The sequence below is a fragment of the Genypterus blacodes genome, unplaced genomic scaffold (assembly GCF_046128005.1).
Source record: "Genypterus blacodes isolate CSIRO-AG114 ecotype Tasmania unplaced genomic scaffold, CSIRO-AGI_Gbla_v1 ptg000185l_1, whole genome shotgun sequence".
Lineage (NCBI taxonomy): Eukaryota > Metazoa > Chordata > Actinopteri > Ophidiiformes > Ophidiidae > Genypterus > Genypterus blacodes.
This window is the reverse complement of record NW_027466986.1, coordinates 2,214,669-2,228,416: the sequence shown is the minus strand read 5'-3', so window position 1 is coordinate 2,228,416 and position 13,748 is coordinate 2,214,669. Positions and strand designations below refer to the sequence as shown.

At 39.1% G+C, this 13,748-nt stretch overlaps 2 long non-coding RNA genes across 2 annotated transcripts; one reads left to right on the top strand and one right to left on the bottom strand.

The window, feature by feature from the left end:
- Positions 1-9,220: 9,220 nt before the first annotated feature.
- On the top strand, positions 9,221-12,142 carry LOC143014183 (uncharacterized). The gene is made up of 4 exons (XR_012965260.1): positions 9,221-9,333; positions 9,885-9,987; positions 11,399-11,543; positions 11,798-12,142. It is a non-coding gene; the product is annotated as an uncharacterized LOC143014183 (long non-coding RNA).
- A 73-nt stretch (positions 12,143-12,215) lies between these two features.
- On the bottom strand, positions 12,216-13,476 carry LOC143014185 (uncharacterized). Its single transcript, XR_012965261.1, has 3 exons — positions 13,286-13,476; positions 12,781-12,896; positions 12,216-12,523 (listed from the first exon to the last, which is right to left on the bottom strand). It is a non-coding gene; the product is annotated as an uncharacterized LOC143014185 (long non-coding RNA).
- Positions 13,477-13,748: the final 272 nt, after the last annotated feature.

Here is a 13,748-nt window from a genome sequence, read left to right as displayed (position 1 = left end):
TCATAGTTCAATTGGATAATCTACAAGATATACAGTATTTTGCTTTTATTGCCGTCTTCCTCACCCTATCTTTGCACTGCTGAATGATAGTACATGAATCCATAAGGGGCCAGTCAAAGGCCTACAGACATGGTAAGTTAAAGCCGAATATCTCCAGATATCTCAACAGGCTGAGCTGCTACTGTCGGTGAGTTTCAGAGTCAGAGTGCGCAACAGCGGGCCAGAAGGAGGTGTGAGTGATGGAGGGTCAAATGCGGCGACCTGGCTGTGCAAAATCTATGATTCAGTCCAGTAAACTAGCAACACAGACCGATTGCCTATCACTGAATGTCATCTCTCCTCATAAAATGATAGTAGCTATGACGACGACATATCTGTTGTTGCAGGGAAAGCAGTGATTACATCCTCTTGCTATCACAACCGGGCTTTATGCTACAGTATCTTGATCCTTCGGAAAGCAATTAAAACATACCTGGAATCACTATTGAAATAATTGTGGTGTGGATGACCAAAAGAAATTCAGTGATTTTGTGAATGCCAGGAAAGACATTCTTTTCATATGAAGACATCAAGAGAAGAAGGAAAATATAAGCTCTCTCCACCCTGTAGTAAAGCATAGTAATTTACATACAGTTACTGATATAATCAGCGGATGCCATCTTAGTACTCGTTGCTCTTTAACCAGAGCTGTTTTAAGGCTGTGGTTGTTGCCAACCTCCTCTGATATCACAGATATGATGCAGTCTGATTGTGAAATCAGATTTTTTTTTTAGATATGATAGACCCCTTTGAGATGTGCCTTCTCATTTCGATAACATTTCGAGTAACAAAAGATAAATACAAAATAAGAATACAGTAAATATCAAGTGGCAGCAAACAGATCAACAACACAGAAAGAAGAAACAAGAACAAAATCTAACCAAAATCACTAAGAAATAAGTAGTGGGGTAGTAGACCTTGAATCTTTTTTTCACCCCTGGATACGGGTCTGTAATTACTTAGATTAAATCACTAGCTTTAAAGAGTGGAGTGATACATGCAAATTTCCAGATAGCACGGAAAGCAAATGTGGATGAAGAAAGGTTGAACAAATTGTGTTCAAGTGTCAACAAGTGCATATAGATATATGATCTTTTCCCATTAAGTCAGGGGCCCTCACCCCTCAATTTACATTTTCTTTTTAATTGAAGGTTATTTATTGCATTTCTGGAGATTTAAAGATGATGCAAAGCCATTCAAAGAACACCAAAAAAATTATTCCAAAATTACAAAAACATTAGCTTTTTGTGAACAATATGTTTTTGGTGTAATTTCTTTATCAAACATTGCTATCAAAAACAAAAATAAATAAATTAAAGTCCTCGGGGAACCACCCCTTACTTAAGGGGGAAAAAGATAGCAGATAATTGACCTAAGCCTCAAAGATTCACCATAAATCTTAATTATCAATTAAATTGATCAAATTGATTAATTAATTAATTAAATGGGAATAATTTAAAGATTAATTTTGCCCTCGAAAACAGTCTGGAAGGGTGAGACTTGGCGTGAGCAGAGGCTGAATCATCCAACATTCAAGCAAACAAATCAGACACTGCTGGTTTAATATGAAAGGATTTATTAACTCACAATAATAAATAAATAAACTGGAAAGACAAATCAATAACAGGAAGTTCAGATAATAACGGATTCAATCACAAGGAAAGTAAAGCTTGAGTGTGTGCGTGCGTGTGTGTGCATGACATGTACAGGAAGTGGCGAAGTTATAAACACACCCAAGATGGTTTAGGTTACTGAACTTTGGCTGGTGAGAGAGAGCATGTGTGTGTGTCTTAACACCACAGCGGGTTTGTCACCCAAGAGGAGCAGAGAGAGAGGAAACATGCAGCATGCAGGTTCTGCGCTGAAAAGCACCATCAGAAAGCTTAAGGAACACAATAGCAGAAATAATCAACATAGAAGTCCATACAGTGTATTTATCTACTTAGATCTAAATCTGACTCTAAATGTTAATATGCCCAAACATCAAAGCCTTACTTAATAGAATCACGTCCGTTTTGTAAGTCGATGGTTTGTCCTTTGGTGAGCTTTGCTCCACGTCTTTAGTTCTGGGCTTGAAAAAGTTGGACAATTGTCTTCGTGGTGTAGGAGAAAAAGGGCGTAGTGAATCGCTGCTTGGTCCACATGTTGAGTCACGGTCAGACACTTTTGAAAGCAAACGGAGGTGCAGGCCTTAGAGGTTATGTGCTACTGGATTGGAACATCCAGGGCAAGTTCTTAGGTTCCCTTTCTGCTTTGAGTTGAGCCAGACAGAACATGTATTTGGGAGTTTCAAGGCTTTATACTGCAAATGACCTCACAGCCAAGGGTGTGGCCAATGTTGTGGCAGCTGAGTCTATGACATCTTCACATCAAGGTTTGTTGGTCCACTACATCTCTGGGGACTGTAGTTTTCTTATATTGTGAACAAAAGATTCCAAGCACATGGCCTGTTGTAGGCTTCAAGCCTGTGTAGGTCCCAACAATGTTCAGGTGTTTTTTTTTTTAAATAAATGTACCATATACAACTGTTCATCAGCTTTATGTGAACACAAGCTTTTAAATTTTCACAACATAAATGTACAAACAATAAACCCCACAACCCATTAACTATACACTACACATACACCCATTATCTATTAGAAGCCATTATTCTCTCTCTTTGTCTGTTGTGCGTGCGTGCGTGTTCACATGAACCAGTGTTGATTGAACGTTTCCCTTGGTCTTTCCCTCCACTTCTTCACTACCTCACTGAAATGACATAACATAGATACAGACACACCTAGATTATGATCATCAGTTCATAACCATAATCCATGGAAGGCTAGCTGGATCCTCCTGTGGACAGATGCATGGCCTCCACCAGAGAACTCCTTGTTCTCCTTGTACAGTTTGAGTTTCAAGTGAACATGCATTATGCCAAATATCCAGCAGACGGAGACAGTCCACAAAGTAATCTCAAAAGCTTTGATAATGTTCAATATAAAATGTTATAATAATTTTATCTGGCAAGGAGATATACACAAAGGATATTTTAAAGGTATTGATTGAATAAAAATATTCAATGGGTGGCTTCTTGATGATTTCTGGTCATATTTATGCATAATATAATCTAAAAAATGTAATAAATTATATCTCGATCTTGATGTTTTTGCTAAATAAAACTGTCAATTTGTTCCAATCAGTTCCACATTGACTGCTGGCAGTGTTCATGACAACTAAATGGCAGAAATTCACCAAATAAGGAAGAGAAGAAGAAAACTACTGGTGAACATAAACCTAAAATACAATCATTGACAAATGTCTGAATTCACATAAATCATCAAGATGGTGCACTGCGGTTGGACGGTGTCCTAGTAGCACCGCTAAGGCTATGCTTGTAAAGCATGCTCTAAAGTATTCTTTAGTATTTCTTGTTTTCAAGTTTTCGTACCTCCATGATGTGCTGAGCGACCTCCAAAATAAACACCTGTATCATGGTGGCCAGTGACAAAGCAAACCTAAAGCAGGTCATGCCTATATTCTACCAGGACGTCTCTTGCCACACAAGGGGAGAGAAGACCTTGGACCATTGCTACAGCCTGTTCAAGGGAGGATACAAAGCTCTCTCCCTACCAGCTTTTGGAAAATTGGACCATGCCGCCATCCAGGAGGATCATAGAACGAGTCGTGGACGACCACGAGTGAGATATGAACACAGTGAAACACAGTCAACTACTGTGCTATTGCTACTGCTATGGAAAAAGTATTAGGCTCCGGGATGGCCCCAAAGGCCTAAATGGCTCCTACAAGCTACTATCCTTCAAAGAACACATTTCAGTCTGTCATGTGTACAGATTCGCCTTGTACAATGTCAGGGAAATCAGACCCTAACTGTACCTCATTGTACACAAACATGCAGCGTCACAACCCTGCTAAAAGTCCTCCACCAATAGGAACAGGCTACTGCTTTGACCAAAGTTATCATTGCTGCCTCCGGTCCAAGCTTTCTTTACTTATTTAATTCATCAGAACCTTTTAACAGCATGGATGGCCAAAGACATAAAAGTCAAATGCAGTTTTAAGCATAAGTAGACAGTTTTGAGCAGAGACAGTTTTGAAATCATGTTGTCAAAGTGACACATGAGGCAGGAAAATTAGACCATACTTATTATTTTGGTGTGGTCTGTGCGAGTTAATCAGCTGTTAATGAGAACATTTGTCAAGATTAACCAAACTGAATCAGCTGGTATGAAGGCTAAACCTAAAATCAGTTTTTAGACACAAACTGAAGTCAAAACACTTTTTACTATTCTGGATATTTGACTTACCGGGTCTGTAGGCCTTTGAATTGCACCACCACTATCCCTGTGCTGTTACTTCAGTACAGGGCAAAAATAGAACTTGTGCATGCCATCTTACAAGCCAAACGTATCACGCAACATGATGCAAACCTGCCCTGCATGTATAGCTCCACAACATGGTCTGTAGCAATATATTTGTAACTAACTAAATTTATAACTTCATGTAGAGTAGCTTTTAGACTTACACTCAAAAGTCCTTATACCCTCATTATTTCCACCCTTCTCTCCCACACGTATCCACATCTTTTCGCTGTCTTCTCTCTTATGCCGCACTCCTGGAACTCCTCCTTCCCACAGACAGTTAAACCTGCTACATCTCAAACAGTCTTTCCAGTCTGGAGTCTATTTTCTTTCTACAAACACCTGGAGACAGGATAAAGATGGTGGAAACACAGGATTGTACACAGTAGAATGTGCAATTTAACGATGTAAAAACACAAAGATCCAATCACATGACTGCTGACTGCAGTTGGTTGGTGATTGCTCTTACTCTGTGTGTATTGGAGCCAGAGTAGGCCTGTAGGAAGTGAGAACTAATATCCTGTACAAACATACACACACATAAGTGCATTTCTCTCATAGCTTCACAAGTGCCTGTACAACACTATGACCCCATATACACCTTAGCTGAGTGCCAAGCCGTGCAAATACTCCTCTCCTGGAGCCAGAGTAGGCCTGTAGGAAGTGAGAACTAATATCCTGTACAAACATACACACACATAAGTGCATTTCTCTCATAGCTTCACAAGTGCCTGTACAACACTATGACCCCATATACACCTTAGCTGAGTGCCAAGCCATGCAAAAACTCCTCAGCACAACTTGGTGCAGCTCCAGTTTTCTTTGTTCCTTCTTTTTGGTTACAAGACAATGGCAATGACAAGAACTCCTTCACACACCCACACTCACACACACATACACTGTTGCAAGATGGGTGTTATTAAAGTTCCCTTAGGCAGTCTGCTCACAAAGCTTACGGTTTATAACTAGGGGGTAACAGACATACCTCTCTGTCTGGCAGTCTAATGCTAGTCATTCTCTCTATCTTGTGTGTCTAGGTGTGTGTGTATGAACAGTCAGTTTTTGGGAAGATGTGCACTACTTTTCTATGACAATTAAGTTGCATATTTGTGATTTGTTCAATAAATCTGCCATATTCAGAAGGCTACATGTTGGTTGCTAAAGAGATAAGATAAGATAAGATAAAACGTTATTATCCTGAGGGAGATTACTGAGCAACAGTTGCAGTACAGTGGATAATGAAACAACAGAATCACCTCTAGTGCAAAAAAGCGTGCAAGATAAAGGGGACATACAAAGTACATACAATAGGAGTACAAAGTACATACAATAAGGAGTAAAAGGGGTACAAAGTGCAGAATGTGCAACTGGCTGGTCATGTAATGAGAAGTATTTACAATTTATACAACTTACGCTGCATACAAGTACAAGCATTCCGTTGCTTGCACTTGTGACAGGCAATGACAATAAAGTTGAATCTAATCTACACGTGTGGTATATATGATATACATATATGGGGGCATAGACCTCAGGTGCCTATGTCCATGGAAGGAAGGAAGGACTTCCTGTGGTTTTCAGTGGTACACCTGAAAAGGAACGAGACTCAGACTGAACGTATTCTGTAGGCTTTATAAAGACACATCAGAAATCTGGTGGGGAAGGGAGAGCATAGGGTTCATGATCAGAAAAAGAAAACAAGGAGAAGAAAATGGTCTGATATTATATTAGAATCAGAATCAGAATACCTTTTATTGCCAATGAAGTTTACACTTAAAAGGATTTTTTTGTGGTTATTGGTGCGATATAAAACATATAAGACATGAGACAACAAGACAACAACTATGCAAAGTAATTGAAATAAATTAGAAAAACACACATAATTAAAAAAATTACTAAATTGAATAAGATTAAACGTGCAAGTTGCTGGGGAAATAATGTGGTCAGTGGCAGACTGACCAGTGGCAGCCTTGTTAATGAGACCCACTGCAGAGGGGAAGAAACTGGATTTGTGGCGTGAGGTTTTTGTCCTGATGGACCTCAGCCTCCTGCCAGAGGGGAGGGTTGCAAACAGTTTGTGACCAGGGTGGGAGGGGTGGCCACAATCTTGCCTGCCCGCCTGGCAAGATTGTGGCCGACCCCACAACCCCAATTTTTATATCATTATTAGCTAATTAGTCTGACCAAAATATGATCATGTAAATACATGTCACTGTCTAACCAAGACCTTAATCAGTCTAACCTTAGTCCGGCTAAAAGAGGATATTGGTGTTGGTGTTGGTGATTTATTTAGGGTGCAAATGGACACGTAAACGCATAAATAGCATATGAGCATTTCAGATGCTGCTACATGCATGAGATTGGGCTGAGTTGAGTTGAATTGATATGGATTTGCGTATAGGACGTATTTGAGTATACTTCATGTATATGTGAATATAAATGACTACCTATGAACACATCTTATGTGGACATGTTGGTCTAGTGCAGGAGTATTCAACTAAAGAGAACATTTCTTGAAGCAAATGTCTGGAAGATCATAATGCCTAACTATTTAGTGTGATATTTATTCAAGTAGAAGTAGTAGTAGTAGTAGTAGTAGTTGTATCAACATCTGCCTGTATTCAATACCTGACTTTCCAATCAAATGAATTCAGTACGATTCAAAAACTTTTTGACGATATTTATTGTCACGTAACATAGAACATATGCATGTACCAAGTAAAAGTAGGGCTGCATTTCAAATATAAAATAAATAAGTAAAATGTGAAAATTGTGCAAATAAAATAAAGGGAGCCATAGCTTGTTTTTTCAAAACCTTTGTGTTTTGTCTCATAATGCCGTTTCACATTGGCACTTTAAATGCGTGCCACCTTTTCTGAACATATGAGACCGACTGGTTAAGTGCTCCCGGTAGTATGTACAGAAATGACTCGCCATTCCGGATTAAATGCTCTATTTTCGCTGTCCACTTTTCTTTTTTTGGAGAGCAACATTTTAGTGTCACTTTAGACACTAAAAGGACAGATGAAGCCTAGTAAATGTGCAACCCTCTTGGTCTCTTTTTGTTAGAGGGACTTGCCAGTATCATTTCATAAGATCTAAAGGCACTGATATACTGCAGTAAAACTTATCGCAGAGCGATCTGGGCCGGGCCCGCTCACCAGCTGGACTAAACGGCCGGAGGTTCCCTACCCCTGCTCTACACAATATTCCATTGCAGGAAGGGAAATAGATATAACAAATAAAGATTTGTTATACTGTTCAGTTTATGATAATCTGTACAGACATTGTGATGCCCAGCAAGAACTGGAATGCTATGCAGTGAATAGAACTGCAATTCTCTAGCATATACTTGATTTTAATTTGCCAAATGCTCATGTTTATGATAATAAACTAAACATGATATAGCTTAAAACATGACATGCCAAAACCTAGTGGACATCCTTCGATTTGAAGTCTGTATAACATGGTTATGATGAAAGGACCGTCAAATGTAACCTTAAATGGTAACCAATGGGTAATGAAAATGGGTAACAGACAAAAACTTGGTGTCAAATTGTGAGTTAGCCAGATCTACTGCCTACTTCAAGTCTACTGCTAAACCCATAGGCATTGGATTTTGTGTCGGTGACAAAATAACCTGCCTAGTTAAGCCAGGTGATCATCATCAGGTTAATGATTCCAAAAACTGCTGCTGTGCAGCCACGTGCAAGTACAGACACAAACAGCAGGAGGAGCAATACAATTAGAGAAGTATCAGACAAATTAGAGACAGCTTTTAAAACTAAGAAGAGAGATGCCAAACCTTGAATTATCTTTAAATCAGGCTGAATAGATTAGGCACTTTTACGTTTTTCCAGAAATTTTAGTTTTTAGTTTTAAATACTCTTATTACCTCTCAATACATAGAAAAGGAAATTGATGACATTTTTTGAAAGAGGACAACATTTCAATTGTATGAATAGTTATTCCTTTCTCAGCCTTTAAGAAACAATTGGTCTTTAATTCCCTCATCTGGCCTTAATTCTCACCGGAGAACCTATTTTTTGGATCTTTTTCAATTTTTCCGTTCTTCTTTACCTTCTGACCTTCATAGACAATAATACATTGCTACGTTCAAGACGTTCTCCTGCCACTTGCAGTCCACCCCGCTTTGAGATTGGAGTGACGTTTGTTGCATGAGATCCAATTGTTCACATGTGGTTTTTACTGACTCAGCTATATTTCTCTTTAATTGCATCACCTGTGTTTACTAAACAAACGCTCATATGAAAGTGTAGTAACCGTTTAAATATGGCAGAATGGCTCCTACATAACCGGCCCCTAATTGTATTTAGTGATCAAAACAATTACAATCAAATTAAATCGAAATAGGAGCCTTGTTCATTACTTTCCTATGTGTCAAACATTTAGGTCACATCTAAGACAAGGTAAAGAATACTAGACCATTGCCGCCTTGAGTCTTCAAGTTTTGTCTTCATCACCCTCTAACAGCAAACAGAGCTTTGTGATGGGTCTTTCTAGGATGCTGCTTTGGGTCTGGATTTTCACAATGCGCACAAGTCCTTTCTTACGGTGGCCGAGAACCGCCACCGCTGCAAATAAAAGAAGCGCTGCAAAAATAAAAAAGCTGGTGTGCAAAAATTAAAAAGCTGGTGCAAAAATAAAAAAGGCGATGCAAATAAAAGAAAGTCTGCAAAAAAAACCGCTACTGCAAATAAAAGAAAGTCTGCAAAAATAAAAAAGTCGGTGCAAAAATAAAAAAGGTGATGCAAATAAAAAAGCCACAACGGAAGTGGGTTACCGGGACTGTTTTTGCCGATGCACCTGTGTGAGTAGAAGACGACGCCGACGCACCTGTGTGAGGAGAAGAAGACGACGACGACGACGACGACGACGACGAGAAGAAACTACGAATAGGAAAACGAACTAGAAAGTAAGTGAACATGATAGTGTTTAATGTCGCTACGTGTACTTTTTAATGTGTTATTTGGTTAGGCCAGGTAACCCCAGGTTTGAAGGTGAACTGGAGAATGCCGGTGTATTGTTGGCTTCGGCTAACACGGGGAGACCACTAACGAGTCCGGCCAGATGTCAGTTTGACATCATAGCTGGAGTTTGAGTTATTGGATGACATCGTTTTGTTAGCGTGATGCCATCACACTCATTTATTTAAGTAGCTTCAGATTCAAACAGCTTCAGCAGCATTGGAGACACACTTTCTGGACCAACATCTGACTGTGACTCTGTGAGTGAGCTCGTCTTGTGGTGACTATCTACAGTGAAGACAGCTTATTACTGTCGTTGTTGTTGTTTGTATCATTAATAATCATGCTAACAATAATCTAAGGCGTGGGTAACAGAAGTTATGTGGATGAATGTGAAGTTTAAGCTGTGTGGGGTGGCCAGGGACCTTTGAGAAAGAACCATGACCATAATGTCAGATTGAATCCTAAACTTGACTGTTTTTGCTTTGTCATTTACCAGGTCATGTTTTGTCCATTCTGTGGGGTGAACCTTCCATCCGTCCTGGTATATTGTGGCTCATGCTGTAGAAATGTCAGGTTCCTAAGGAGTCTTCAAGATGAAGGTACATTTCTTTCTGACAGTTAATGAGGTTCTTAAACATGATGGATTGCTATGCTTTTTCAGAGAATATACTGTCTGTTAGTCATGAATATACCACTTCATATGGTGAAATCCATAACAGAGGCATGTGGAATACAATGAATTTGAAGACGTGAAAAATTAAGAAAGTTTCTTAGTCTAGTAGGCTACTGATCCCTGTAAAAAAATCCTATGCAACAATTTTGAGTGTTTTGCACTATGCTACTTTTATATAAAGACATTTTCAATTAATTAACTTTAACGAGTGCATTGAATAGCTTGATTCCTCAATAACTCTAATCACTAACTACCATGTCACCCACACATGATAATCTTAACAATCTCATTTATTCACCTCTCTGTAAAAATTGAAAATGTTCATTATGCAGTTCATCATTTAGCCTCTAATATAGTGTCCTCCGTCCTACCCCTCAGGTCCTGAAGCTAGTACTCCAGTGGATGAACTTATCCAAAAATATTTCACAGAGGGCCATAGTTATGAAATAATAGTGGACTTACTGAAAACCAAACACAACATATCAGTCAGTTTTTGCAATCTACAAAAAAGACTAAAACATGCAAGCCTGACCAGAAGGATCAACTACACTCCAATTGCTACTGTGCAGGCAGCTATTTCCGAGGAGCTAAAGGGATCAGGCCAGCTTTTAGGGTATAGAGCGATGTGGCAGATTCCGAAACGGAAACACTCTCTTGTCGTCAGACAAGACCATGCGATGCACCTAATGGCAGAGCTGGATCCATGTGGAACAGAGAATCGCTGCAGACGTAGATTTGTTCGAAGGGCATATCATTCAATGGGACCAAACGAAACCTGGCACGTTGATGGGTATAATAAATTAAAACCTTTTGGAATTGGCGTAAGTGGCTGCATTGATGGCTTCTCCAGAAAAATTATGTGGCTGAATTGTGGAAAGACGAACAACGACCCTTCAGTAATTGCTCAAAACTACATCAACTGTGTAGTTGAGCATGGAGTTTTTCCAAAGCGGCTCCGCACAGATTGCGGCACTGAAAATGGAATAATGGCCGCCATTCAATGTACCATGAGATCAGAGCATGCAGACGAGTTTGCAGGAGCTTAAAGCCACATGTATGGCACTTCAACATCCAACCAGCGGATTGAAAGCTGGTTCCGGAAACAAAGGTTTCTGTCACTTTTAATTCATTTATGTTTTACTTGACCCTGGATTATTGTATTTGCTGTATGCATTTATATTATTTCTCAGTTTAATGTATATTGCTGTGCTTTTTAAAGGAAAGGGTATATTGTAGTGAAATCTCCAAAAGGCATGAGTCAGTAGTAAGTGGACTTGTACATTAATCTAAACCTCTTGAAGAACGATGACCTGGATGAATTTGTGTTTTCTATCTAGGAGCCAATTTTGGATGGATCTGTTCAGTGACTTGAGGGAGAGGCATCTCTTCAATGGCAGCCCTGCAAACATAAAGTTCACCTCCTGGAGTCACCTTATTTATTATTAATTACGTAAAAACTGAAATAATGTGGTGCTCTAAAATGTGTGTACTTGAATGCACTTGAAAATATTTTGTAACATTTTGATTATAAAATTTAAGATTCACAATAAAGTTTTCCCTCATGTGCAATGCTTTCTCTAATATTTGATACTTAGTTTAACCTAAGATCATTGCTTGTCTTTGGGTCTCTGCATCCTTGTCCTGTAAGAAACTCTGGAGATAATTGTAATGACCATGAAAGTGAAACTTGATTGATGTGTTGCTCAGTGTGAACACTTTCCTGTACTTGCTCCTAGCAATTGTGGTTTCCCAGCATCTGCCCAAACCCTGAACCACATCACCAGCATCATGCCAGTGCCAGCAACTCCTGCTGGGGATGAGCATGAAACTCTTTTTGGAGAACTGCAACGACAGAGTGGTGTAAGAGCTCCTTTGCAGTGGGAATCAGCTGTAGAGAACTACATCACCCTGAAAAACATGGCTGGTCTGTAAAAATTTTAGGGACATATTTGTGTTGTGACAACACCAAAACAAACTTCTTTTTATGTGTCGTATTTGCTGCTGCTGTATATTGCTGCTGTCATTTTCCTCTCTCCCCTGTCATTTGGTAGAGGCTTTTGTCCAAAGCAACGTACAAATGTCTGTAATAAAGTTGTCTATGCCTGAAAAAATCTTAAAAAAAAAAAAAAGAACAGTCTGTAGTTTTTTTATTTATTTTTTATTTAAAGAAACAAGCTGAAGCTGCAAGCACATTCCTGATATCAAATACAATAAAAATGTGCGGTGTTGACAACAGTCTATTTGCAATACAAAAAAAAAAAAAAAATGAAATGTTTAATATAATGTACACAAACATGGATCTCTAGGTCAGAGTGTGACACATTCTTTTAAGTAGTTTAAGCCTTGATTGTGTGACAATATTTTCAGACAAGGCTAAGTGTGAACGATAGACTATGTTTCGGAGCTACAATTACCAGAGCTGCTGAATCAGTGCTTGACTCTCCATCTGCAGGTTCCCATATCTGGAAGTAAAAAACAATATATCAGTGAGCACTTCAAATTTGATTGACAGAACTAGAGCTGAACAAATTTGAACATAAATATTGAAGTTTGTAAAATATGTGTAGGCCAGGACACTGCAACATTTACTGTAATTTAAAATGCTATTTTGGCACGTTTCATCAGAAACATGGCTTCTATGTAAAATCTAGAAACATTTTCATTTTCAGACAGAACTTACAATATAATCAATGTAAGACACAACAAATGTGGCACTCACCAATGTATCAGCTGCACTGAATTCTGCAGAGCTTGGACTCATGATGATCACCTCTGAATCCGACGAAGTAGTTTCGGAGGCTGCTGGTGTCCACAAAAAGGACAATACATTATGATCTGCAAAAAACAAACAAAAAAACAAGTATCATAAGGTTGCTTTGGACTTAAATTGCATGAACATTTTAGCCGTCAGTTCAATACCTCAATCTGACATTATGGTCATGGTATTTTCACAAAAGTCCCTGGCCACCTCACACAGCTTAAACTTCACATTCATCCAAATAACTATTGTTACCCACGCCTTAGATTATTGTTAGCATGACTATTAATGATACAAGCAACAACAACAACGATAGTAATAAGCTGTAGCCGTCAGTTGCTTCCACTCTCGTTAGTGGTCTCCCCGTGTTAGCCGAAGCTAACAATACACCGGCATTCTCCAGTTCAACTTCAAACCTAATTAAAAAGTACACGTAGCGACATTAAACACTATCATGTTCACTTACTTTCTAGTTCGTTTTCCTATTCGTAGTTTCTTCTCGTCGTCGTCGCCGTCTTCTCCTCACACAGGTGCGTCGGCGTCGTCTTCTACTCACACAGGTGCATCGGCAAAAACAGTCCCCGGTAACCCACTTCCGTTGTGGCTTTTTTATTTGCATCACCGTTTTTATTTTTGCACCGACTTTTTTATTTTTGCAGACTTTCTTTTATTTGCAGTAGCGTTTCTTTTTTGCAGACTTTCTTTTATTTGCATCGCCTTTTTTATTTTTGCACCAGCTTTTTAATTTTTGCACACCAGCTTTTTTATTTTTGCAGCGCTTCTTTTATTTGCAGCGGTGGCGGTTCTCGGCCACCGTACTTTCTGGTAAAGGAAAACTTAAATTATTCTTCCTAGAACCCAGGAGCCTCTTGGTGCAGTTGGTTCCACCACTAAAGCAAGTTCCACACTGGAAGTTTCTTCTTTTGGTG